This window comes from Peromyscus leucopus, chromosome 10 (genome assembly GCF_004664715.2).
Source record: "Peromyscus leucopus breed LL Stock chromosome 10, UCI_PerLeu_2.1, whole genome shotgun sequence".
NCBI lineage: Eukaryota > Metazoa > Chordata > Mammalia > Rodentia > Cricetidae > Peromyscus > Peromyscus leucopus.
The window spans coordinates 25121472-25147542 of record NC_051071.1 but is presented as its reverse complement, the minus strand read 5'-3'; positions in this window follow the sequence as shown (position 1 = coordinate 25147542).

The window sequence follows — 26071 nt, the reverse complement described above, 5'->3', positions numbered from 1 at the left end:
TCATCCCCACCATTATGACCACAACCTCCATGAACATAACCCGTCTTCCTCCTGCTGAACACTTAGCTGTGTTCTCATGTTTAAACTGCTTTGTCCTTAACACCTTAACTTTGTGGTATAATTTCAGGACACCAATAATGAAAAAAAAAAAAAAAAAAAAAAAAAAAGATAGAGACAGTAACATCGTCCAGAGGAAAAAGAAAAGTCACTAATAAATATAAGGAATATTTCTGGCATCAGACTAGCATTGTGAATCCTGACTGTTACAAGTTAATAGCAAAGATTTCAAAGTTCTGAAGGAAAAGTCTACTCTTAGTGAAACTGCCTATCAAATCTGAGAACGGAATAAAGTCTTTGGGACATTCAAAGACTCATACATACTTTCATACATACGTGAATCTCTTGTTATAGCTATTCTTGATTGTCAAGTTGACTACATCAGGAATGAACCAAAACCTAGGCCTCTGGGTACACCTGTAAGGGCTTTTGTTTGAATTTGTTTTTGTTTTTTCTTAATTAAATCATTTGAAGTGGGATGCTCCACTTCTAATCTGCCTTTTTTTGGGTGGGAAGATCCACCTTTAATCTGAATTACACCTTCTGCTGGCAGCCTGTATAAAGGGCATGGAAGAAGGAAGCTTGTTTGCTCTCGGCCCGCTTGCTCTCGCTCTTGCTAGCAAGTCCATTCCTTCACTGGCATTAGAGCTTACTTCTTCAGGATTTGGACATATATTCAAGACCAGCTCGGACATCCAGCCTTGTGGACTGAACAACTACTGGATTCTTGGGCCTTCCATTGGTAGACAGCCATTGTTGGACTAGCTGGACCACAGCCTGTAAACCATTCTAATAAATCCCATATATGTGTATGGGATTTATTATATATTCTATTAAATAAGTAATATACAATAATTCTATATTCATTCTGTAAGTTCTGTTCCTCTAGAGAACCCCAACTAATACATCCCCTAAGATGTATCCTAACTTAAGGGGAAAGAGAACAAACCCACAAAGAGGGCAGCTGGCTCCTGAAGAGTGGTCTCTAGGAACATGGGTACCATATAGAAACATGGTAAAGGAATAAAGGAAAGATGGAAGGGATGTTTTACTCTAACTAAATCTAACAGTAAAACTAAGAACACTTATGAACCCAAATCTGGACTCAGTGGGCCTTGAGAGCCCACAGGGCAGTCTCGCTTATCTAGAGAACGAGAGGTTACAGATACTTAACGTGTTGGCGGGTGTCCTCCCTGCTCCGTGTCCCCTCCCTTTACACACCAAGGGAAAGCACAGAGAATCCCAGGGTTAGAAGGAAAGAAAGAGGGAAGAGGAGGCAGGGATGCAATGAGGGGAAATAGAAGGTAATTATGTGCCAAATGGGAGGGCGACAACATAGTGTAGATCTTGAGATAGTGGTAGAACTCAAGAAAAGATGGTCAACATAAGAAATTTAAAAATAAATCTTAGTTTTCAGTAAGGTGACCAGAACTCATATCCAACGATAAATTTAAGAATCTGAAATACTTCTGTGTCACCCAGGAATGGGTCTCAGTGCTGTGTCACCCAGCGGTGGCTCTCAGTGCTGTGTTAAATAGTCAGCCATTACCGTTCCCCTGTAAACATTGTTCCCTTGAGCTAAGTGCTGTGTTCCTTGCTGATACTTTCTTTTATATTTTTTCACTGAAATTATCAATGACTTCTTACATTGCTAGTATTTTCTTTTTAATCTAAGCTCATTGTCCCCTAGTACTCAATCTGATATTCGGTTTTCTGTTACATACTACTATTTATTGGAAACCCATGTTCACCTGATCCAGCCTGGCCTGGCCACCCCAAATCTGCTGCTGTATGCGATCATGACAGCCTACCACAGGATTCTAATTTCTGGACCTTGCACAGTGATGAAGCCACCATATGTTTGTGCTCTGAGATGGTTTCTCGGTATTAGGAGTTTTGCAAACTGCAGCTGCTGGCCACCACCATAGGAGTTTCTATACCTCAAGTGGGCACACCTTCTCTGCTTCCCTGCCTACCATGGGTCCCTCACTTCTCTTCGTTGGTTTGCTCCTCGGCTTCCAGATGAAGCTTTTCCTGTAGTATACAGTCAGCCCTATGCATGTGTGCTCGCCACGTTCATGAATTCACCCTGTCACAGATGGAAAGTAATGGAAACATTTGCATCCATGTAAAACGTGTAGACTTTCTCCTTGTCAGCTCCCTAAAGAGCACAGCACCATGGCTTATACAGCATCCACACTGGAGTGGGCACCACAAGCAATCCAAAGTCATCAAATCATTTAGAGTCTATGGGAGGGTGTATGTAGATTTTGTGTAATTACAACAACATTTTATAGAAGGACCAGAACATCCATGGGTGTAGGTATACAGTAAGTCCTAGAACCCATGGACTAAGCTGCTTTGGGACCACTTTATTTTTCTAGAAGCAGGAAAGGGCACAGGGCAGGTACTAGTGCATAGTACTCACATGTCTGAAAATATCACTGCTCTAGGCTGACAATTAATAATTAAATGGAGCAGAGAATTTTAAGCTCAAACAGAACCTCCTCTCACATTTGAAGGCATCTCTTCATCCTTGTCTGCCCCATGAAGTAGATAGAGGAGTCAGCAGGACTCTCTCCATCCTTTTGGACCTCCCGTGGTAGCTGGTAGGGATTCAGAAGGTGTCTCCTCCTTTTCTGCCTCTGAGGCAGCTGTGAAATCATCAGATTTTGTTTCTTGTCCTTATGATGATGCCTTTTCTCTCTCTCAAGTCTTTAAGGGTCTCCCTTTACTATGTTTGTGAAATTTTGCAAATGGTGCAGCTCTGTTCCAGGCTGGTGGCCCTACGGATCCAGTAGTGCTGTCCTATAGCTCTGAGAAAATGTTCTGTATCACTTCTTCGGCATCTCCCCTCACTGTCCCTTCTAAAAATGTCACCTCTCCTTTGCTCGCACTCTGCTATTCTGTCCTTGAACCAGTTGAATGTAGCTTCTCCTATCATCTAGTTTTCTTGTTTTTGTTTTTCCTCTTTCATTTCCTTTCTATTAATTTTTAAAATCTACTTCTTGGCATCTTTCATTACTCATTTAGCCATTATTTTTAAATATTCCAACATCTCTTTCTTTCTTCTTGGATTATTAATATTAAAAACCATACACTAAGAGTAGAACATCAGGAAATATTTGATAAAACTAGCAAAAATTAATAAGGTTTATATTACAGTTAATAAAAACACTCTACTTCTCCTGATGCTATGGAGGTGATTCCCTTCCGTCCATCATTTCCTGTGTGCAGACATGCTGGCTGGGGAGTCTGATGACCACTGGCTGGGTTGGCTGCTGTGTCTGTAGGGTGGGCATTATTGATGTGACACATCCTCTCTGATCTATTGCTTGGTTCTGTGCAACAGCCACTCAGCAACAGGGCTGGTGAGCACTGGGGAGGGCTTGCAGTGAAAACATTGAACCACGCTTTGAGCAAGAATAGATTAAAATTGTGAGTTGATGTGAGTCACTAAAGCCAGTAGAAAGGGAAGCATTGATTTCTACCAGTACTGATGGAATACAGACAAGAAAACACACACAGAAGTATAGCCACATGTTAAGTGGCTCTTATTAAAGCAAGCTGAAGATTTCAGCAGCCTTCAGTGAGGAGAGGGATTGGAGTTAAGCTCAGCACTGCACATCTTAGAGCCTTAAACAGGTATAGTTACAAGAAATGAACTGGATGGTTAGTTGTGCACAAACCATTCTATACTAGAAATTGATCATTTCCTAAGAACTGTACAAAATTTAATTAATATCTACTTTTTATCTAAGAAACTGTGCTGTGTACATTAAATAAACATTATTACATTAAATATACATGTGTATATACATGTACACAGATTATATTCTACACACACACACACACACACACACACACACACACACACACACACAATTGGAAAATCTGACTCTTGGTAGTCCAGTGTGCTGAGCTACAGGCTGAGGGCACCCTGGCAGTGGGGGATGGGGCTCTGTGGGGAGGTGGGAACCTAATAGCCCTCTGCTCCCACATAAGTGAGGGCAGCAGCAGAACACCCCCACAGGATGTACTCAGGGCACACCGCTCAGGTTTTCATGTTTTGAGTTCTGTCTCTCTCTCTCTTTGGAAAAGCCCAGGAGGTTGGAGATTCTTGTGTCTTAGGTCAAGGTGATGAGAGACAAGCTCATCAGGCTTGCCCTGGATTGTTCCTGACAGGATGGTGGTAGGAAGCATGCTGTCCCTCAGCACAGGCCTCTCCAGTTTGGCAGTGTCGGTGAGAAGCCATGCTGAAGAGAGAGCCAGGAACCCTGGGTCCAGTACAGAGCCTTGCACGGGTGGAGCCTGTGTGCCACTCAACAGCTGCCAGTGAGCTGACAGCCGCAGTCACACTACACTGAATGTGATGGGCCTGGCAGGTGCACTGTGAGGGAGTTCATTTCGGGTGTTCCTGATAGAGCTGTGTCCATGTGTACCAAGTGGCAGCTAGAGGCAGGTAGATTCTGGTGTCCTTCAGCTCAGCAGACAGCCGTGGTCAACAGTGCTGTTGTGGGAGAGAGGACTCCGAATATTTTCACTGTTAGGAAATGACACCAGAGAAGGTAGATATACTAACATGTCCTACCTTGAGTGGTTTACAGTTGTGATGTGTCAATGTCAACCTAAAATAAAAGGTAACATGAAATTCAACATTGTGGGTTACATGGAATAAACATAAATGACAAAGTAAAGTAACCAAACAGCTCCAGAGCAGATATTCAAAGTTGAAGGGTGCTGCTATGATTTAGATACGAGTCCCTGAAGGCCAGCACTTGGACTAGGCTCTGGCACTATTGAGAGGTATTGGGACCTTTAGGAATGGGCCCAATAGATGAAAGGAAGGCTATCAGGCACATCATTGAAAGGTTTACTGGAGATTCATCCTTCTTCTTTCTCCCTTTGCTCCATGAGGCCACAATGAGCAGCTTATTTCACAGAGTACTCAGCACCATGATGTCCTTCCTTTCCACAGGCCCAAAGGCAAGGTGACCAGTCTATCATGGACTGAAACCTCTGAAACCACAGGGAAAAGAAACCTTTCTTCCTTGGAAGTTACTTATCTTAGGTGGTGTTGTCACGGTAACGGACAGTTAACAAATATGGATGTTAGGATTTTTTATATGATGATAATGGTACAGAATGGATGAGAGGGAGAAAAAATGACAAGGGAGGAGATTGGGAGAGAGAAAGAGCACAGGGGGGAAACCTGGAGGAGATTGGCTCGTGGATCTGGAGAGATGGTGCAGTGGCTAAGGCGCCTGCTGCTCTTGCAGAGAACCCCTTTCCATTCCCAGCACCTATACTGAGTGGCTTTACAACCACCTATATAACTCCAGCTCCCAGGGATCCTGCACCCTCTTCTAGCCTCTGTGGGTCTCTGTGTGCACATGCACACATACACGGACGTAGACACAGACACGTAAGCGAAGGTTAAAAATAAGTATTTTAAAAAGGAAGAAAAAAGGTTAGGTTTCTAAGAAGAGAAACAAAGATGGTGGAGGAGGAAGTGAACAAAAGAGATGCCAGAGCGGTGTGCACTAACTAACCCCTCTCCCCTCCCTGAGAAAGGACTCTGTGCTCCTCCGCCCCCAGACCCCTGCTGCTTCATCTCACCATTCTTAGCAGCTCTCCGGCTATTTGAACTGCAAAAGACAACATCTGACCTCAAGATGTCCCTGTAAAATATAGCTGACAGAAAGAAGCCCCATGGTGGACCTAAATATTCTTTCCTTGGCATGAGGCTGCAAGAACAGAGGGAGGAGAGACAGATGGCGTCACGTGGTGAGTCTGTGGCTACCAGCTCAGGAGATGCCCGGATGCGAACACACGATTTCAGTGGGTGGAAAGAAGCAAAGGGGAGCAGAGCGGATGTACCGTCAGCCAAGCCGCATGCCCCAGTGACCGCTGTTATTAAACGGAATCCCCTTTCTTCACACTTCACGGACCTGCAGTGACCAAGATACGTGACACCATCGTCTTTCTTTAATATCTGCTCTAGACAAACCTGAGAAGGGGAAATTACCATCAAAATTCAAGCCTATATGACTGCTTCCAGCTCTGAACACACCTGAACGGAGGGGTGGGGTGACGGGCTCATCTGTGGACAGGAGCAGCCACAGTGCCGGGATTCATGGAGGTGCTTTTGTAACTGGGCCCCAGGTTCAGGGCAGGCCTGTGTCATGACCCCTCTTGGTCATGGCTAGGTTCTTTCCAACCGGTTCTGAGAAGCCATCACTATTTGCCTGGTCACTTCCTGGTATCGGGGACCCCTCAAGAGCTCCTTTGGGGTGGGGTTGCTCACCCCCCTCTGCGGCCCATGACTGCCTTTCTCTGACTTCAAGGATTGTTTGTGTCCCCAACTCAGCAAATTCCGGTGGCCACTGTCTGTGAGAGGGGTATTGGCTCAGGGACTGAACAGGCTGAAGTTCAGTAATGCCCAATCCTGTCACAGGGCAAGTGGAGGCCATGGGCACACACAAACACTCCAAACAGATGAGAAATGGGCACCATGCTCTGTTGGATTAGGAGACCCGCCTACAGAGACAGGGGTGAGAATCAACAAGTCACCTGCCAAGCCACGGGAGGTTCATGTGGAGGGCCAGTCACGTTACCCACAGAGAGGATACAGATAGCAAGCAGGTGGGGCACAGGCTTGCCCTCAGAGCCCTGGCCACTGGAGAAACAGATGGGGTAGCCTCTTTACCTAGGGGCTGCTCTGTCCACACTCAGGGGTCAGCTGTCACCCTCTGAGGCTCTTTCCCCTTCCCAAGGTGAGGCAGAGCCTCAGGGGAGAAGAGACTTTAGTCACCCCACTCCAAACAGGTCTGCTTCTTCCGGAAAACGAGCAGAGGCAGGCACTCTTGTCCTTGGAGGGCATCTGGAAGGCCTGGTAGAAAGTCCCACGACAGAAACCTTCACTGTGTCAGAGAGTCCAGTGCGCACGTGAGATGTTCACTCCGAGGCATCCAGGTCTCTCTTCTCATTTTCTGCCATGGCTGCCTCGGCCCTGTTGACACAGTCTCTGTATGTTGGTACTGGTGGTTGGCAGCTGCAGTGAGGTTGAAGGAGGCTTGGGAAGGACTCATGCCTGCAGCTGGAGTGGTAACATCACTCCGTGGGCCTCTCTGGCTCTATAGTCCTGTTTTCACTCCGGGGTGCACAGGTTTTTAGCATTAATAGACCCTTGATGAACAGTCCAAGACCTGGAGGCTGAAAACATATCCAAACAGGGCTGTATTCTAAAAACTAAGTGTTGGAGGGAGGCTTGCACATCTGTGTACATGTGTGCTTAGAAGCTTCCTGAGAGGGCTTGAGGTCTGGCTTGGTGGCATACTGAGTGTGTCCAGCCTAGCATTCCCGAGGACGGATCCAGTTCCCAGCACAGAAAAGAAAACAGAAATCTCCCCAGGAACTGACAGGGTGTACCTATGCCTGGAGATGGAGAAACAGCCTGTTTCACAGGCCCAGGGTAGCCAGCCTAATAGCCTAATGCATAATCCTCAGATCCAGGTAAGCAATATTGGATCCAGGTAAGCAATGTAAATGTGTCAGAGGAAAAACAACAACAACAACAAACAAGGATGAATAGATTGGAGATAAATTATCCCTTGAAATCAGAGTTGTGCATCTACTCTTCATGCCAGAGATGCTCCAGACCAAGTTGTGCTCAGGGTGCTGAGGCTGCAGATGGTCTCCACCATGCATAGAGAATATGTGAGCTGGGGTGAGCTTGGGAACCTTCATAACAGCCCTTGGTCAAGCAGATAACCCCAAGGTCAGGTTGGCCTTAGGGATCAGAGACCCACGTAGCAGGATAAGAAACAGGCAGAGGCTCAGAGGAAAGAGTTATGTGGGGGGGAGGGGCTCATGCACAGATCCTATGCAGCCACCTGTTGGCACATCCTGGATCTTTTCATCACTGGAAATTTCTACTCAAGCAGTATAGAGATCTGTGGAGTCACGTTCACTGAAATGATTTCATAGTGACCAGTGGTCAGCATGAGGACCTCCACTGTGTGGACACAGGACTGACAACTTCTGAGCAAAAAAAAAAAAAAAAAAAAAAAAAAAAAAAAAAAAAAAAAAAATCCCCCTGAAGAGCCAAAATACACGCTCTTCGCATTCAAGACAGTTAGCAACTGGCTGTGACCTCTTCGTGGACTCCACAACTCCTTACAAGGACGGAATAGACACAGGATCATATGACATTCCAATCAAAAGACAGCCAGGCATCACAGGTTTAGAAATGAGGAGAAAGAGGGGCAGAGTCCTACTGAATGTGGTCCTGGTACGTGCAGGGAGGAGCCTCTAGGCTCCCAGCTGGGGCAAGCTATCATGTGGTGTCTTGACTACCTACCAGTGCTGCTCAAGCTGAATGCTGACAAAGTTGTTAGCATTTCCTCACTCTCCTCACAGTAAAATGAGTGTTGGAGCAGTCTTCCTCATAGGCTTTTGTGAAGTGAAGGTTGCCTGTGTGAGAAGCGCCGGCCCTTTATTGGATGCTGGCAACTATTTTAGAGCCAGGAGACAGGCTCCACGGTCCTTATGTGGACTTCCACCTAAATGGGTTAAAAAAAACCAAAACAAACAAACAAACAAACAAAAAACAATAACTACAACAGCCTGGTGACTTTGGTAACAGTTGCTATCAGGTCTGTGGGAAAACTCTCCTCATGGGTGTTGAATCCTTCCAGACTTCTTTGCCATAATCCTGCTTGGTTTATTTCAAGTAACATGCTGTGTCTGTGTGGCTACACACTAACTTTGAGCCATTTTTCAGGCGCCCATTCATTTGAAGGAGACAAGTTAGCAACAGAATAAGGAATGCTTTCTCTTACTTGAAGTAGGTAGCAAGATAACATCCCAGTAATCACACTTAAAGTGGTGTCTGGGGCCTGGAAATCGTCATGTGAGACACAGCAGCTGTACATGGTCTCTTGAGGTCAGCGGTACCTGGGAACTTAGCCCTGGCCGCCAGCAGATCTGTCAATTTCAGGTTCAGTGGTTGATCGCCATGAGGGGTGGGATTCTCCAGGAGGGACCAAGGAAAGGATAGGGCTGAGAGTGCTTTAGAAACTATCAGGAGACTTTGTGTGGGAAATCCTGACTTCCATCATGTGCAAAAATTTCACAGCCCTGGAACTAAAATTCTCCATCTTGGCCAAATTAAAATCTTCAAAGTAAGCCTTTAAAAATAAACATTAAAAGATCGTCTTTATATAGCACACACTATGGGTTAGAACATCCACTGCTCTCTCCGCCTGCTGAATTCACTCAGGACTGTAATCACACACCCCCATCACCCCGCCCTGGCCAGATGTTGATCGTCATATAGCAAGAGGATAACAACTCAAGCCCACTATAGTGAGCGACAGAGCCATGGCGAAGTGATTCATTTTAGGTGGGACCATTAGGATGGAGTCCACCTGTTGGCTTCATAAGTAAAAGAGACAAGTGCTCATAGACACACTCTGCTCTTGCCCAGTGATGCTCTGTGTCACCCCAGGACTCCTGCCAGCAAGATGATCACTATCAGAATGGAGATAATGCCAGCTCATTTCATGCTCTGAAATGTTCAAAATGGTAAGTGCAACAAACCTCTTTTCTTTATACCGTTAGCCTGCCTCTGGTATTTCATTATACTAATGAAAATCAGAGCAGCTGCACAAGAACCAAATTATCTGAAGCATGCCCAGATAGGTGACATTTGAAAAGTATACCAGAGCACATTGCCTCTTAATTCTTCTACTTACCAAGTGTTCTCATGCACACATGTACTTCTAGCTATTTAGGAGGTTGAAAAAAGAGGATATCCTGAGCCCAGGACTTTGAGACCAGCTAAAATCATGGAGTGACACCCTGCTCCAAACAAGCCACCAGCCAAAGCTTCCGCATCAACAGTGTGGCTAGGGTGATGAGTATACAACCTATATACTTCAGACACAGGACCCGGAGGCCCCTAAGCTGGAATTGACTTGACTGTTCCCTCCCTGAGGACTAGTTTTCATGGCACCATAAAGTACCATGCCAGCTTCCCAGGGATGATGCCCATGAACCACCATAATGACCAAGTGACCAGTATGACACCATAACACCAAGGGTGCTGTATTGGCACACATACCTTGGCAATAACCAACAGCCCTCTCATTGGGCATAATACCAGCTCAACAAGAGGGAAAACATGTTTGGTAATGGAAACCTAGCCACCTACCCAATGCTATCGGAGTATGGATAGTAGAGGAGAACTCTGCATAATCCCTAACAACAATCTAAATATTTGTCCTCATATCCATAGATAAGTGTAGTCCTCACCCCAATCAAGGAAATGTCTTTCCTTACAAAAGATGGAGAACACTACAGAAAACCACAACCAAACAAAACACAGAGTTGTGGAGCTTAGTCCTAATTGGTACACTTAGAAAAATATACCTGAGACTCAGGGGGCATTGCAGAAGAGGGTGTGCAAAGATTCTATGAGCCAGAGAATCAGGAAGTTTTATGTGAGACTGTGTCTCTTCCTAATGTCAGAAGCTACACCCATTAAGTCTCACCATCACTACTGGCCAAATGTGAGATGAACAAGGTTGACGCTAGTAGACATGCTGAAGTGGACAAGGAAGAGCCCATGAGGACTCAACCTTACACAAAGAACTACTAAGGAATGTTGAGAGTAAGAGACATAGATCAGTCCTGAAAACATTCATCCAAGTAACATTATATAGGCTGAGCAGGTTCTATTTAGGGATATATATGTATGTGATAGTAATCAATGAAAAAAGAGGTCATGAATTTGAAAGAGAGTAAGGAAGGGTATATGGGAGGGTTGAAAAGAAAGGGAAAATGTAATTATATTGTAATCTCAAAAATTAAAAAAATGTTTTATTTTCATTTTAATTATGTGCATATGTATGGGAAGTGGATAGGATTGGGGGAGTATGTACAGATGAACACAGTGCCTGCAGAGGCCAGAGGGGATGTTTTATTCCATGGAGCTTGAACTACAAAGGGTTGTGAGAAGCCTGACATGGGTGCTGGGAATGGAACTTGCAAGCTCTGGACGAGCAGCATCCACCCTTGACTGTGAAGGGAATGGAACATGTGACCTCTGGACCAGCAGCATCCACCCTTGATTGTGGAGGGAATGGAACTTGCAAACTCTGGACCAGCAGCATCCACCCTTGACTGCGGAGGGAATGGAACTTACAACCTCTGGACCAGCAGGGTCCACCCCTGATTATGGAGGGAATGGGACTTAGGACCTCTGGACCAGTAGGATCCACCCTTGGTTGTGGAGGGAATGGAACTTACGACCTCTGGAACAGCAGGGTCTACTCTTGACTGCAGAGCCCTCTCTTTATCTGACTGCTTGAAATTTCCAAGATTTATTTAACAGCTTTAAAATAATGTCTCTAATACTTGCAACTATGAAATGACTATCCTCCTGAAGAGAGATTTAAGTTGTAATTTATCAGTGTCTGCCCCAAGACATCAATACTTTATATTCCTTGGCTTGGTTGTCCAAATTTCAACAATTTATCCCCAGGAAATATTTAAAAGAGGGGACAACTCAGAAGCATCGTGATGTTCATTACAGAATTTTACAGTAGAAAAAAACGAGACAACTATTTATAGTGGAGGCTGGGCTGGGACAAATTTCTCCCCATCCCCCATTTGTTTGAGTAAATAAAGCTTTATTGGAACATGGTTGCTCTCATTCATTTACACTTCGACTCTGTCTGCTTTTGTACTATAAAGAGACATAGATCACATGGCTCACAAAGCTGCAAGACACCATCTGGCTTGTTCTGTAGAACTGACTTTAAAACCTCTGCCTAGTCACCAAGTTACTCTCGGTATATCTTCTATAAATCCTGAGTTTAACTGTCCATAGTATTTTATACCTTTTTTTAAAAAAAAAAAAAACCAAAACTATTGTTAGTGGAATCCTTTCAGAAAATGTTCTTTTTGTTGATAGTGATGGATATGGGAAAATCCTTTATCTTCCAAATATTTACATAGCAACCAACTCTGAATTCTCTTACTTGTGTGGCCAATTAATCTTGACTTGATCTTGTTAAAGTTTTTTAAGGCAGGTGTAGTATATTATCTAGAAGTATTAAAGTAATAGTTTTTAAAGTTTATTTATTTTATTTTTTATGTGCATGAGTGTTTTGCTTGCATGTATGTGTGTGCATTGTGTATGTGCCTGGTGCCTGAAGAGACCAGAAGAGGTTATCAGATCCCCTGGGTCTGAAGTTACAGATGGTTGTGGGTGGTGAGATCTGAACTGCAGTCCTCTGGAAAAGTAGTAAATTTTCATAACTACCAAACCATCTCTCTAGTCCTCTAAAATGGTATTTTTATGGTTTCTGATATCTGCCTTTCTTGACAAACTGAATCAGTCGGTGTTTCTGGGAAATCCTTAGAGATTGCTATTCTCTGAGAACAATTCTCTTTGTTCGGAAATAGCCTTGACCTAATTACTCAGAGTGAGGAACCTTCTACTGGTCCTAAAACCTGAATCTCATAGAGTTTTGGCTTTCCCTGATTAATTAGCATAATAATCCTGTAAGGTAAAAGAACTCAGAACAGCTCCAGGGCCCCCAAATATGCCTGTGTGTCTATGATCAACTTATTGTAACTAGACTGGAGAGAATAAATAGTCTCTATATCAGCGATGCAGAAAGGAGGAGATATATGCAAAAGAATAACATTCTAATCACCCCTTACACTATACACACCTTACTCAAAATGGTTTGTAGACCTATGAGTGGCATTAACATCATGATTTCTAGAACAAAACTCAGGGCTTAATCTCCATGAAACTATATTTGGCAGTGACTTCCTCAATATGGTGTAAAAACCAAAAGCAACCAAAGAAAAATAGATATGTTTCATTAAAATTAAATACTTTTAAAAAGATTTATTTTTCATGTGTGTGAATGTTTTGCCTGCATGAATATGTGTGCACTGTGGGTGTGCCTGGTGCCCTTAGAGGTTAGAAGAGGGACTTGGATCCCCTGGAAATGGAGTTACAGATGACTGTGAGCTACCATGTAGGTTCTGGGAACTGAACCTGGGTCTTTTACAAGAGTAATAGGTGCTTTTAAGTGTGAGCCATCTCTCCAAGCCTCCTAAAATTAAATAGTTTTGTGCACCAAGGGGATAGCTCAATAACCTAAGGAATGGGGGGAAAAGTTTGTAACACATCTCTATCTATATGCATCAGATAAGGCTCTGATGTCCAGAACATTCAAGCAACTCTTGTGATTGGTCCATAAAATAGAACTGGAAAAGAGGCAAAGGACTTGAATGGGCATTTTCTCCAAAAAATATGCAAATGGGCACATGAAAAGATACCCATTGAAAAGCTACATCCTCAGACATATGGTAAATGCAGAGGAAATTGTAATAAATGCCATTTTCATCTACTTCTTGACTGTGATCAAAGTGATATGCCATAACAAGCTCTGGAAGACACATACACATGCACACACACACACACACACACACACACACACACCACCTACATGCGCACATGCAAACATATACCACACATTTGCACATACATGCATGCATATATACCATAGACATGTGCACATACATGCACACGCCACACACACGTACATATATGCATATGTCATAGAAATGTGCACATACAGGCATACATCACACATGCATGTGCACATACACACATTATACATATATATGCACACATATATACATGCATACACCACACACACACACACACACACACACACACACACACACACACAAATTAAAAAAACAAAACAAAACAACCAAGTGCTGGTGAGAATGAAGAAGAGCCTTCTTCCACTGTCGATGGGAATATCCAAGGTGTAACCTGGTGGTCAGTACCCTGGCAGTCCTTAAAAATGTTCAACATGTAATGACCACATCGCCTAGTGATTCCTTTCCTAACTACATATAAAAATAAATTTAAAGCATGTTCACACAAAAGCTTTCATATGAAGATTTTGGGCAACATTATTTCTGATAGCAAAAAGGTTGAAATAATTTAAGAATGCCCCTCAGCGATAGGAACACATGTCATGTCTGTGTGACAGGATGCTATTCAGCCACAAAGAAAAGTGAAGTACTGACACTCATCTCCACAGGAGTGAGCCTTTGAAACATGCTGAGTGACTGAGCTACATTTGACATGATTCCATTTGCAGTAATTATCCTGAACAGGCTCATTCATCATGGCAGAAAGTAGACTAATCCATTGTGGCAAGAAGTTGGAATGGGGTGAAAACGCAAAGGGGCATGGAGTTCCTTTTGGGCGATGAGAACATTCTGCTGCTAGACCATGGTGATGGTGGCTTTGCCTTGTGGATTAACTACACCCTGCCGCATTGTACCTGGTAGTGGCACATTTTATCTAGACAAGTAACCTTGACTAAGAACACTACCAATGCTTGGAAACCATGGAGTAACTCAGACGTGTTTGCTGTTGTGCCTACACGACTGTGACACTGTCACTAGCTCCAAGCTCCACATGGACAGCAGTCTTGGGGGACTGGGTGCCCAGGCTAGGAACACAGGGCCGACTCACAGCCTCTCCGACTCAGAAGTGAGCCTTTGGAACCATCTTCTCTCTCAATATTCTGCCTCACACCCAGTGACCTCCCAGCTAGAAGGAAAGGATGTAATACTGCGAGCTGAGATCTGTCTGATGGAACTAGGATCCCTGCTATGCATTTGTAGTCAAAATTTTCCTCTGACTATTGCATCCTGTCTTCATGGAGCTTGGTGTGGCTGCTCTGCTAAGAAGGCAGTTGTGGGAATCCGTGAGTGTTCTACTCCAAGACAGGATGTCTATGATGTCCAACTCCAAACAGTGTGTCTGTCTATGGTCTGGTTCCAAAGGATCCACCAGGTGGGCACTGCAGTTGTAGAAGGGGGAATGGGAAGATGGGGAGGTTCTGGGCACATTAAACTGCTCTGTAATACTAAGACTCAGCAGCAGTCATAATTATTCAGTCTTACAAGATTAAAAGATTCTGGAGACTGATGGTGACGCTAGTTGCACAGTTACATGAACACATTAAATGCCACTGAAATGTTCTGTGCAATTAATTAAAAATAGTGAGAATAGTAAATTGTGTGCAATTTGTAGTTTATTGTTTGTTGTTGTTGTTGTTGAAAGAAGGAAATGTAGAAGTTGTACCTTTCCATCCCTTGAGCCCTCAGATCATTGGCCATGGTCCAGCCCTCAGACTGATGACCACAGTCCCTGAAGATCCTTAGACTGATGGTCATTGTCCCTGAGATCTTCAGCAGCTGAATCCTCTCTCCCAGCTGCAAGGCTATTCTCTGATTGCCATAGAATCTCCTAAGGCCTGTGACCAAGCCTTGAACTTGCTACGAACTTTCTGGAGTTACCCTGCTATCCTCTGGCCAGGCTGCTATAAATAATAATGACGATAATGAAAAGAACTGCTTAGGATGCAGCAGGAGGCTCTGCAGACTCCCAGGCGCGCTGGGGAATGAGAAATGTCATGTCCAGGGACTGCTTCATGGACCCGGTGCTAATAAATCATAATAATTAAATACAAGTCCTCATTGTTTGAAATTCATTTCTTTCATTCCTTGTAGCATGGCAGGAAGATGAAGGAAATGGCAGATTGTCCTCAATCGTGATGTCCTCCAAGGGCTAAGGGCTAGTCCTGGGCTTACCGGCTGTTTCATCTGTGGCTCTCAGTTACTGAGAGACTTGCCTATCTTTAAGGCATGTTTTCATTGTCTTCTTTCCTGTGTATAGATGGTGAAGGTGAACCTTGGGTGTATACAGCACAGAGCCTGTAGATAGGGTATAGGGTAACAGTCCCTCGCTCTGTTCTTGCCAGACTGAGTCAATCACATTTGTGCCCATGTAACTGCACAGGATGGCTGCTGGCACATCGGGACGCTGAAGCCTAGGGAGCAGCCTAGAAAGTTGGCTTAAGTCATCTTCAGTATGTGTGTTGCCCAAAGGAAACCAAGCACTGTTATACTAACAACATCTCCCAGACCTTTGTGTCTTTTCACTCTCAGAGTTTACCTCTCACCCTGGCAAAATCCTCCAAGGGCTGGTGCCTGAGCTGAACAGCTGTTCCCTGTGCAAGTGTCTGGTGTGTGGCGTCTTTTTCTGTGCTCCACCATTCCCTTTGCCTTCATGGGTGGGGAAATGCAAAGAGATCATTTTTACACTTCTTACCATGTGCTTACACTTTTGCCCAAAAATGATTGATACACACACACACACACACACACACACACACACACACACACACACACTTCCTCTCCCAGCTGCTTACCCAGACCAGCCCCACCTCCCTCCAGAGGTGACGGGGTACAGAGTTTCTCACTCCTCAGTGAGGACAGCTGGAAACGAATGAGGTCTGATGACACTGATGGCTGCATTTCTTTGCCCTGGCACAGAATCTTTGGGTCTGGTTGTTTTTCTGCCGCAGAGACTGTCCTTGAGCAGAAACTGTGCATTGGCTCCTTTGGCTTCTGTGCAGTAGATGTGGGTAGCACTAACCAGGAGCAACACCCCCAAAGTCTCTAGACATTGTCAAATGTCCCATTCGGGCAAAATCTTCTCCAGTTGAGAACCTCTGGTCTAGCTCATCCCGAGTCTGTGTTGAAGTTCTCCTGTGCCCTGGATAACTTTGTTGGTTTGGGGGTGGAGCCCTCACTGCCTCTTGGCCAAGGTGTGGCTCAACTGTCTTTGCCTAGTGTGTTTTGGTTCCCGTTGTTACAGTAGTGTTGAAGGTCAATTAAGGGAAAGCTGTCACCTTCTAGCCAAAATAATAGAATCTCTCTCTAGGTGTATCTATCTTTAGCCGTGTTGGAGACATAGAAAGAATAATTAGCTCTTTAATGAGACCATATACCTTTCCTTCCCAGAATTTCTGCCCCCTAGCACTTCCACTTCTGAAGCCATAAAATTCTGTTGAGTCACTCATCTTTCTGCATCCCAACACAGAGAGGTATGACTTTTCCTTCTTCATTCTTTTTTTTTTTGTTTGTTTGTTTTTGTTTTTCAAGACAGGGTTTCTCTGTGTAGCTTTGCGCCTTTCCTGGGACTCACTTGGTAGTCCAGGCTGGTCTCAAACTCACAGAGATCCTCCTGCCTCTGCCTCCCGAGTGCTGGGATTAAAGGCGTGCACCACCACCGCCCGGTCCCTTCTTCATTCTTGAGAAGTAGGAAGGATGCTGTGTCCTGGTACTGTAGGAAGAGGAGGGGCTGAGGAATCAGACTATGTTGGCAATTCCTTTGACTTCATTTCCCCCAATTTCAACGTAATGACTGTATCTGCCGTAGTGTGCTGGCCAGCTTGGACTGCTGGAGCAAAGTACCCACACACCAGGGAATCCAACAGCAGACATTTATTCTGCCACAGTTCTGGGATCTGGATGTCTGAGAGTACGTGTGGGCAAGGTTGGTTTCTCTGAGACCTTGATCTTTGGTTAGTAGATACTATCTTCTACTGTGCTTTCACATCTCCTTTCCCTCTGTGTGTGTTCATGTCCTTATCTCACTTTCTATAAGTATAGAGTCACAGTGAGATCCACCCTAATGTATAAGTATAGAATGGCAGTGAGATCCACCCTAATGGTTCTATCCTATTTTAATTTGCTCTTTAAAGACTTTGTTACCAAATACAACCCCATCTAAGGTCCTAATGTTAGGTCTTCAACACAAGAGAGAAGAGAGGAAAGATTAATCCCATAACACCTAGCATTTGGCGTGAAAATTAAGCAAAACAATAAAGGAGTGAATACAGCCATGCACTTCGTGCATGCTTCTACCCCTTGTCATTAATTTAACCTGTACTTGCTATCTGACTCTCCAGATTTCATCTCTAAAACCTCACCTTCTACCATCTTCCCAGTGATCAACTAGTCTGAGGAATTAAAACCTCCCAGCCTCAAATTCAATTTCGTATTTTCCCCAATTCTCATTTATCCCATGCTAGCAGTACAGAAGTGGTCCATGATTGCTCATATATAGCAATGCTATATATGTGGGGGATTACAAAGCATGGTGGCATCATGCCTGTGTGGTTACCGAACTGTGTCAAGAGACTCAGACAGGAGGGGCATAATGAACAAGGTTCCTGAGAGATGCTGTGATAGGGTGATGGGTCCCCTTGGTTTTGTGGAGGAGCAGAGCCCAAGATAACGGCATGGCACATGGATGAACTGTGTGACCCCCGACCACATAGCACAGCTGTGAATGAAGATGGCTCACATCTGGCAAAGGCCGAGGATGTTATGAAATAGCTGCTGAGTTTGTAGTTGGTCTAAGTTTCCCCAAAAAGTTTGAGTTCACTTCTGTTATCTCTGTGGTCACCTTAGGCTCAGGTCTAAGAGGAGAATCCTGATCCCAAGTTACAGAGCTCCAGCTTGACATGATCAGATCCATTTTGTTTGCTACCACCACTGCTTACTGGGTGATCATCTCAAGCATCCAAGTTCTGGTTATTATTAATATTATTTTTGGGAGATCAGGATTATTATTATTAATAAGATCATCAAGATCACTAGCCGTTAGCTGAGCACCCATTGGTTATCCGTATTGTTTCCTCCTGACCTTGAATGTTAATGGTTTTATAAGTGTCCCTGTAGGCTCGAGCTGGCTGGAGTCCATCACAACCCCTTCCTCCTGCAATAGGGCCTGGCTACTGCTTCAGACATTCTTCAGTTTCAAAGTCTCTGATGATTTGTATTCTGTGTGATCTGAGGTCTGTCTTTTTCTTCCATTTCTTAGCCCCTTCTGTCTTGGGACACTCTCATTCCCCCCACCACTACCACCACTACACAAGTCACTACACTGGGATCTGGGTGCAATGATGACCCAGGGTGGGCAGTACTGTCTGTGTGATGGGAAATGTCTTGATGAAGGTGAAGGCTGTGTGAATGTTGTCAGACTCTTAGGGAAGCAGTAGGTGGATCACATTCCTGTTTTCCTGGCTCCACCTTCCTGGCTTTGCTGCTGTCTCCTAGTGGCATCTGTGACCCACCGATGCTTTCTGCCTATCTGCTCCGGGAGTCAGAAGAGGGGAAGGGATCCCAGACAGATGGGAAAGAGTGGGGAGGGTGCATAATAAGGAGTGATGAGAAATTTCTCATGTCCACTGACAGAACCACCCATGTCCAGGCTGCACTAATCTCCACCACCTTGTGCAGCAGGTAAAGCCCAATGTAGAAACCCACAGAGCTTTGTTTAAAAGGCCTGCAAGTCCTTGCCTGACAACAGGACAACAGGAAACCTTTGAAGAATGCTATTCAAAATATTTGATGATAATGTCATCAGGATTATTTTAATACTGCTTAGATTCAGGTAACTGAGATTTTCACCCGAGCAGATCTTCCCTCTCCCCTCTTCTTTGATCTTGAGACAATGAGTGAGAGTTGAAGTTGTGGGATTCGGGCTCCAGGCCTACTCAGGCTTTGCTCTGGAATTCCCAGTGGTGAGGATGAGCAGGAGTACGTGGATGCAGTGTGAAAATGTACAGTCTTATAAGTGACAGGTCAGAGGAGAATATGAGGTACCCATCAGGGTGCAGGGTACAAGATGGATAGTCTCTATCCTCTATCCAAGTGATTCTGATGTCTTCTGGACCTTGAGGTTCTGATGTTTGGGTGGTATGGAGTGTAGGAAAGTGAGCAACCTGCCCCCCTAGGCAGGCAGGAGTGCCTCCCTGTAGATATGCTGATGAGAGTACCTTATGCGTTTATGCTAATGGACCGGGTTTCCTAGCAAGAGACAGTCTCAACCCAGCAGGGTGGCTGCTTCTCTGCCAATCCCTATAGACGTCCACAAGTCATCTGTGGGAAGCTCAGAAACTTCACAAGAAACTTCTACGAGCAGGGTCACCTTTGCAGAAGCTCCCAAAGTCTGACTAGCTCTCAAGGCCTGACCAATCAATTTCAAAGTGGGGTGCATTTGTGCTTCTTATCAGCTAGACATTCAGCTGATGGTATGTTAAGAGCCTCATCTCCAGGGCTTCCATGTGCAGGGGTGCCCCCTGGCTTGCTGTGCAGACACAGAGGGAAGCTCTCTACCTGCCAGCTTCCCGTCTCTCATGAGACATCTTCTCTGCACCTCCTTGATGGCACATCTGCAGACAAGTCTTCCCTCAGCAGAACAGAACATATAGGCCGAATGTGGTTCAAGAATAGCCAGGTCACATTCTGCCCGGTTTCCATCACGTGTTCTACTTACTGTTTTACTGGGAACATGAAGAAGTTTGAATGGAAGAACACATGTAGGCTGGCCTTGGATCAGTGGATTTCAAGGGCATTGTTTAACGTTCCCACCCCTAAGATTGCAGTAAGATTCTTTTCTTTAACCTACTGCAATGAACATGGGAATTGGGCTAATGGTAAGCATTGAAAATGATGATGATGATGATGATGATGATGATGATGATGATGATGAAGAGTTAAAATGTAGTGCTGCTTAGTGGTCAGCTGGACAGACTTAGATAGTAGTAAAAAAAAAAACTCCATTGTCCTCTGTAACATTACTTACTGCCCATCTGCTCCTCATCTGCAGTGAGGCTGTCGCCCTTCCTACTTTGGAAGAGAGAATAGATGATCAGGTGAGGTGGGAAAGGTAAAACCCCTTGCCCCTTAGAACTGGGCACAATGTTCACGAACAACCTTCTGTACAGGGGGTAGGGATGTCAGAGACCCCACTGTGGTACATGAGGCAGTGGAGGCAGGACTAAGTGCCATCCGCCCAAGCTGACTGGCTTACACCAACCAGAACTGTTGCCCAGTTGTTTTCTTAAACTCCACCCAAAAGCCAGTCCAGTCTCCAACTTGGGCTTTGTTCCTTGGACAATTTAACATCCAGCCCGGTGCATCTGCAGCTGCACCAGTTGGAGGCACTCTGGCCAGATGGTGCAGGATAAGCCGATTACTCTGGACAGTGCTGTTCTGGTTTGGGAAGATGTAACGATCTCCATTAATGTGTCAGTCTGTAGGGAGCATGATTTGAGTCACGATTGACAGCCTGACTGGTTCTGAACCCTCTATAACCTGGTGAATTCATAAATGTCCCTATTAGGAGGAAATTAAAATTAAAGCTCTGCTGGATGGGTTATAGACTAGCAGGAGGAAATCTCATTAGGAAAGTGTAAGGAGATCACATTTCCCCAGTATTCGGAACAACAACCAGGCAGCATCAACTTCTTATTTGACATTAAGCACTGAAACCAGACTTTTATTGGGATCGTAATGGACTTGTTTTTCTGTTCCCACAGCAGTAAACAGTGCTCATTCTGCATATGGTGGGCTGTGACTTGCCATGAAGGTCCTGAGATGGGGCAAGCACACAGGGGATGATGATGAGCAGAAACCATGGAGCTCCTATGCCAAATCCTATATCTGTCTTGTTCTCTCTTTCTCTGAATGTCTACTTGCTTATCTTTCTAGACATGTCATTTGTTATAGTGTATGTGTGTGTGTGTGTGTGTGTGTGTGTGTGTGTGTGTGTGTGTGCCCATTTTAGCTGAGGAACTATTGTGAGACCCCAGGTTACTTCCCAAGCATTTACTTGCCCTCCAAGTCTCCCAGGAGAGGTAGTGGAAATCCACTCTTGGCAACAGAAGGGAAGAGAGAGAGCATAGAAGCAGGACTCCGGTAGTAGTCAGAGCACAGCTGTTGTTCCATATGTAAGTGGCACACACAAGAAGGACATCTTCCTATCTGGATGTAGTGCAGATCTCACAGCTCTCCTTCCACGAAGAAGCAGTTCCAATTCTTGTCTCCATCACAGACACAAGAGTGGCAGATGGCAGTTCCTTCTCTGATTCGGGGAGACACGAGTGCTAGATCTTTGGTTACAGCCTTAGAGGATTCTGAGGCTGCTTTTTCTGTTGTTCAGGTGGGTAACCCCTGTGCCTCTGTCTTCATGTTCAGGAATTCTTTCTTTTCCATTCTTTCATTGAACACACCCAAACAATCCCACATTTCAGCTAGCCCACCTTTCAGTTCTAAAATTTCTGGTCAGCCTGTCTTGTATCTTCTGTTTTCCTGTGGGCCTTTGTACTTTGCTGTTTTTCATTTTCTTCCAAGTGTATTTGTAATTATTCCTATTAGCATTCATGTAATGACTGCTTTAAAAATATTTGTTTTTGTTTCCTTCTCCTGTCTCTGTTTTATTATGCTCTGCATTTAGACTTTATTACACATTTGTGGTGATTTGGAAGAAAATGGCCCCCAAAGGGAGTGGCACTATTTGGAGGTATGGCCTTGTTGAAGTAGGTGTGGCCTTGTTGGAGGAAGTGTGTCACTGTGGGAGTGGGCTTTGAGTTGTCTTTCGCTCAAGCTTCCCTCAGTGTGACACCCAGTCCACTTCCTGTTGCCTTCTGATGAAGATGTAGCCAACATCATGTTTACCTGCCCATGCCATGCTCTCTGACTTGATGATAACAGACTGAACCTCTGAAAATGTAAGCTGCCACCTCAATGAAATATTTTCCTTTATAAGAGTTGCCGTGGTCATGATGTCTCTTCCCAGCAAGAGAAACCCTAAGACAACATTGGTTAGGAAGGGTTTTCTTTTGATGCTGATGAGTCTTTAGTTTGGAATTCTAGGTTCTTCAGCTTTTGGTGCTCTCCCGGGAGTATTTTTGATGGGGATGATGAAGAAGAATGTAAGCTCAGCACAGTCCCCACAGTCCATCTTTTCCTTTCTGAGTAATAGGCCAAAAAAAGACTGATTATGCACAAGGTAACTAGAAAAACACCACTGGCATTTCCTGTGACATTCTCATGTAAGTCATATGGGGCAGGGGCAAGAACACTACCTTACCCGTGTCTACAAGCTACTACCCATGAATGGACCAAAGCAAGGCAGGGATATGGTTGAGAATGTCTCCTTGATCCTACTACTTTTTGAACAGTTTTTGTTTTTTATAAAAAATATGGGTCATCAATGTACTCCTTTCTTTTTCTTTTAGGACCACAGATGTGTTTAGAGATGACTGGGACTATGCAACCTATCATGGAGCTCATCCATGGAGAAAACTGAGTCTTCCTCCTTCAGTAGCCATTAATGGCCTTTAGTTCTTTACCCAGCACTGGGGCCTTGTGAAATTTTTCTATCCATGCTGGCCAGTCAACTGGTGCTGCCACTGCACAGGTCTTGTTTAGGCGACCATAATGTTGAAATTTCATGGGTGTAGCCTCTCTGTCATACCTAGAAGACACCATGGAGCAGCAGGCGTTCCTGGTCCTCCCTCTGGGCTCTTACAATCTGTGTTCCTCTTTCTTCTGTTATGTTACACGAGCCTCAAGTGTAGGACTTGTGTGCAGCTATAACAATAGGGGCAGAGTGGTCTTCACTTATTCTCTGCATTTTGACCAGCTGTGTGTGATAACTGTGATAACTGTAACAGTCTCCATCTTTTGCAAAAAAAAAGCTTTTTTTTTTTTTTTAAATGAGGGTAAGAACCTATCTGGGGCTATAAGGATAAGTATTTCAAATACATTAAGAAATTAGTTTAGGAAAAAGGCAGTAGTAGATTTTCCTTGAAAGCCTATGACCTCTCTAGCCATGGTAGTTGGTTAGATTTACAGCACTAGGCATGAACTCCATTCTATTGAGCAAGTCCAATTAGACAGCTGCTGGTTATTCTCGAGATAAGGTGCCACTATTGCACTTTGAGGATGTTTGGCCTGGCCAGCCATTCTTTAGTTCATAAGCTCTACAGCTGGTTGTGATCATTGATTGCTTTTTTTTCTCTTGACAATGTACACAGAGCCTTTGGGTACTGTGAGAGCTATTTCTCCTGGAGGAGGTAAGCTCATTGATTCTTTCTGCTTCTTGGGAGATCGTACATAAGATTTTGAATCTCAGTTACTGTGTTTTTCAGTTCTAAACCTTCCATTTGGTTATTTATATCTTCTACTTTCTCCTGTGGCTTTTTGTTTTTTATTTTCATTTCTCCTGAGTACACAGATAATTGCTTAAGGAAATATTTGGATGACAGGTAGCTGAAAGTCTCTGTTCCCTGTCTTGCTAATCAGCCTTGCCATCAGCCCTCGGTCTACAGAGAATAGCTCCTTTGGGTCATTTTTTTTTCTTTCTGTGCCCAGGGCCTTCTCCATCCCCCTGTCTGGAATATAGTAGGCAAGAAGAAATTCCAAGGAATTCACCTTGGCGACCCAGGATCTTACTCCAGCCAGTTTATCTTCTTTCCATTTCAGGGTCCTATTATGTCTTATCTAAAGTGGTTAGACTTCTTGGTTACACTTGGCAGAAGGAACAAGGAAGTAACTCCATTATAATTTTCCATAACAAGAAGTGTGGGGTGGAGTGGGGTGGATGGAGGTGGACGCATGTCTCCAGTGGGTGGAACCACGAACAGCACATCCCAGTGGGCATGTGAAGCACAGTGCATAACCACATAGAGCAAGCATAGTAAAATCTGGCCAAAGATTTCTTAAGAAGTTGTGCTCTTGCTTCAGACCAGGGAGCTGAGGCTAATTAGGTCTTATTCAACAACTGCACCACTGAAAAATAAATAATAAAAATAAAGCAAAAAGAATAATAAAAGAAAGAACTCTGGTATAAGAGATTTTGATTTAAAAAATATTGGCTAATTCCAAGCCAAATGTTCATGGAAGGGACATAAGTAATGGGCGTGAGATCAAAGGAGCATCGCTTTGACTGTGAGACTAGGAAGATGGCCACTCTCTTTTTATTAGAGCCTTAGATACCTACCTGAGTCACACCTAGAACACATGGAGAGTTAGCACACAGGATGCAGAAATCCTGGATTCACACAGGAAGTAGGGAGGGGCTTTTGTGCAGAAAGAACAAAACAGTATATGCAAATTGAACACTCGTTGAGGAAATACAATTAGAAACCCTTGGAATTTTCCATTACCATGTGAAAATCAGGCAAGTTGATTGTGCCTGGATAACCCTGAAGGGAGAACTCAGGAGTCTTGGAAGACTGCACTAACTCCTTCTCTCAATTGTCCTTCTCTCCATTGCTCTTGGAATCTCCTGTCTCCACCCCTCCTCACCTCCCCCCACCCCATGTATAATAACTCCACACACCTGAGCCGACTGTGAACACACACAAGCCATGATAGATGGTGAGGTATTGAGAAGTCAGTAAAGAGAACAAGAGTCACAAAATAAATATCTAGATACATGGAGAATTGCTAATTCAACATCTTCTCTCCAAATGTTAAAGTCAACAAAGGGATCCAGTTCCTTTTTCAGGGAATAAAGACGCTTAAAAGGCAACTTTAAAAAGGAACTGCTTCACGATGAAAAGGTCCAGATGTGCTGATGTTTTAAAAATATTTTTAAGTAAAAATATGACCGCTGCAATGAAGGTCTCACAGTTCTCTGTTTAATGTGGCTATCGTTTAGAAGGGAATAAGACTATTTATAAGCTAGGAGCATTTTAATTCTTTAAGTTAGGAGTAGATTCCAAGTTTTACAGACGAAGCTTTTGAATTTTGAAACTGTGTTAGAGCAGGCGACTTTGTCAGCTTTAAAAAGCATAATTGCAGTACAAACAAATCTCCCGCTGTAGTTCCAGGCATCTTGGCAACAAGGTCCTTGGCTTTAAAGTTTAAAGCCTAGTTTAAGAACTGAAATTTAGAGCCATGCATGGTGGTGCACATCTGCAATTTCAGAGCTTGGAAGGCATCAACAAGAGGATTACCACATTAGAGGTCGGCCTGGGCTACATAGTGAGTTCAAGGCCAGTCTGTCCTACATAGCGATATCCTGTCTCGAAACAACAAGAGCAAATCAAATAAAAGGAATTGAATTTCAGTAGCTAAATAGATGCATGGTAGTCATGCACGCATTGTTTATAAGCAGTTTGTGATTGCGTCTACAGAAGCATTAACTTTGGGGTCCAGATGTCAATATCACGTGCTCTGCCGGAGCTGCTTTCTGCTTTCTTGCCTGTGAAGTTTCTAAGATGGGGATTACATATTAATCTTTGATATG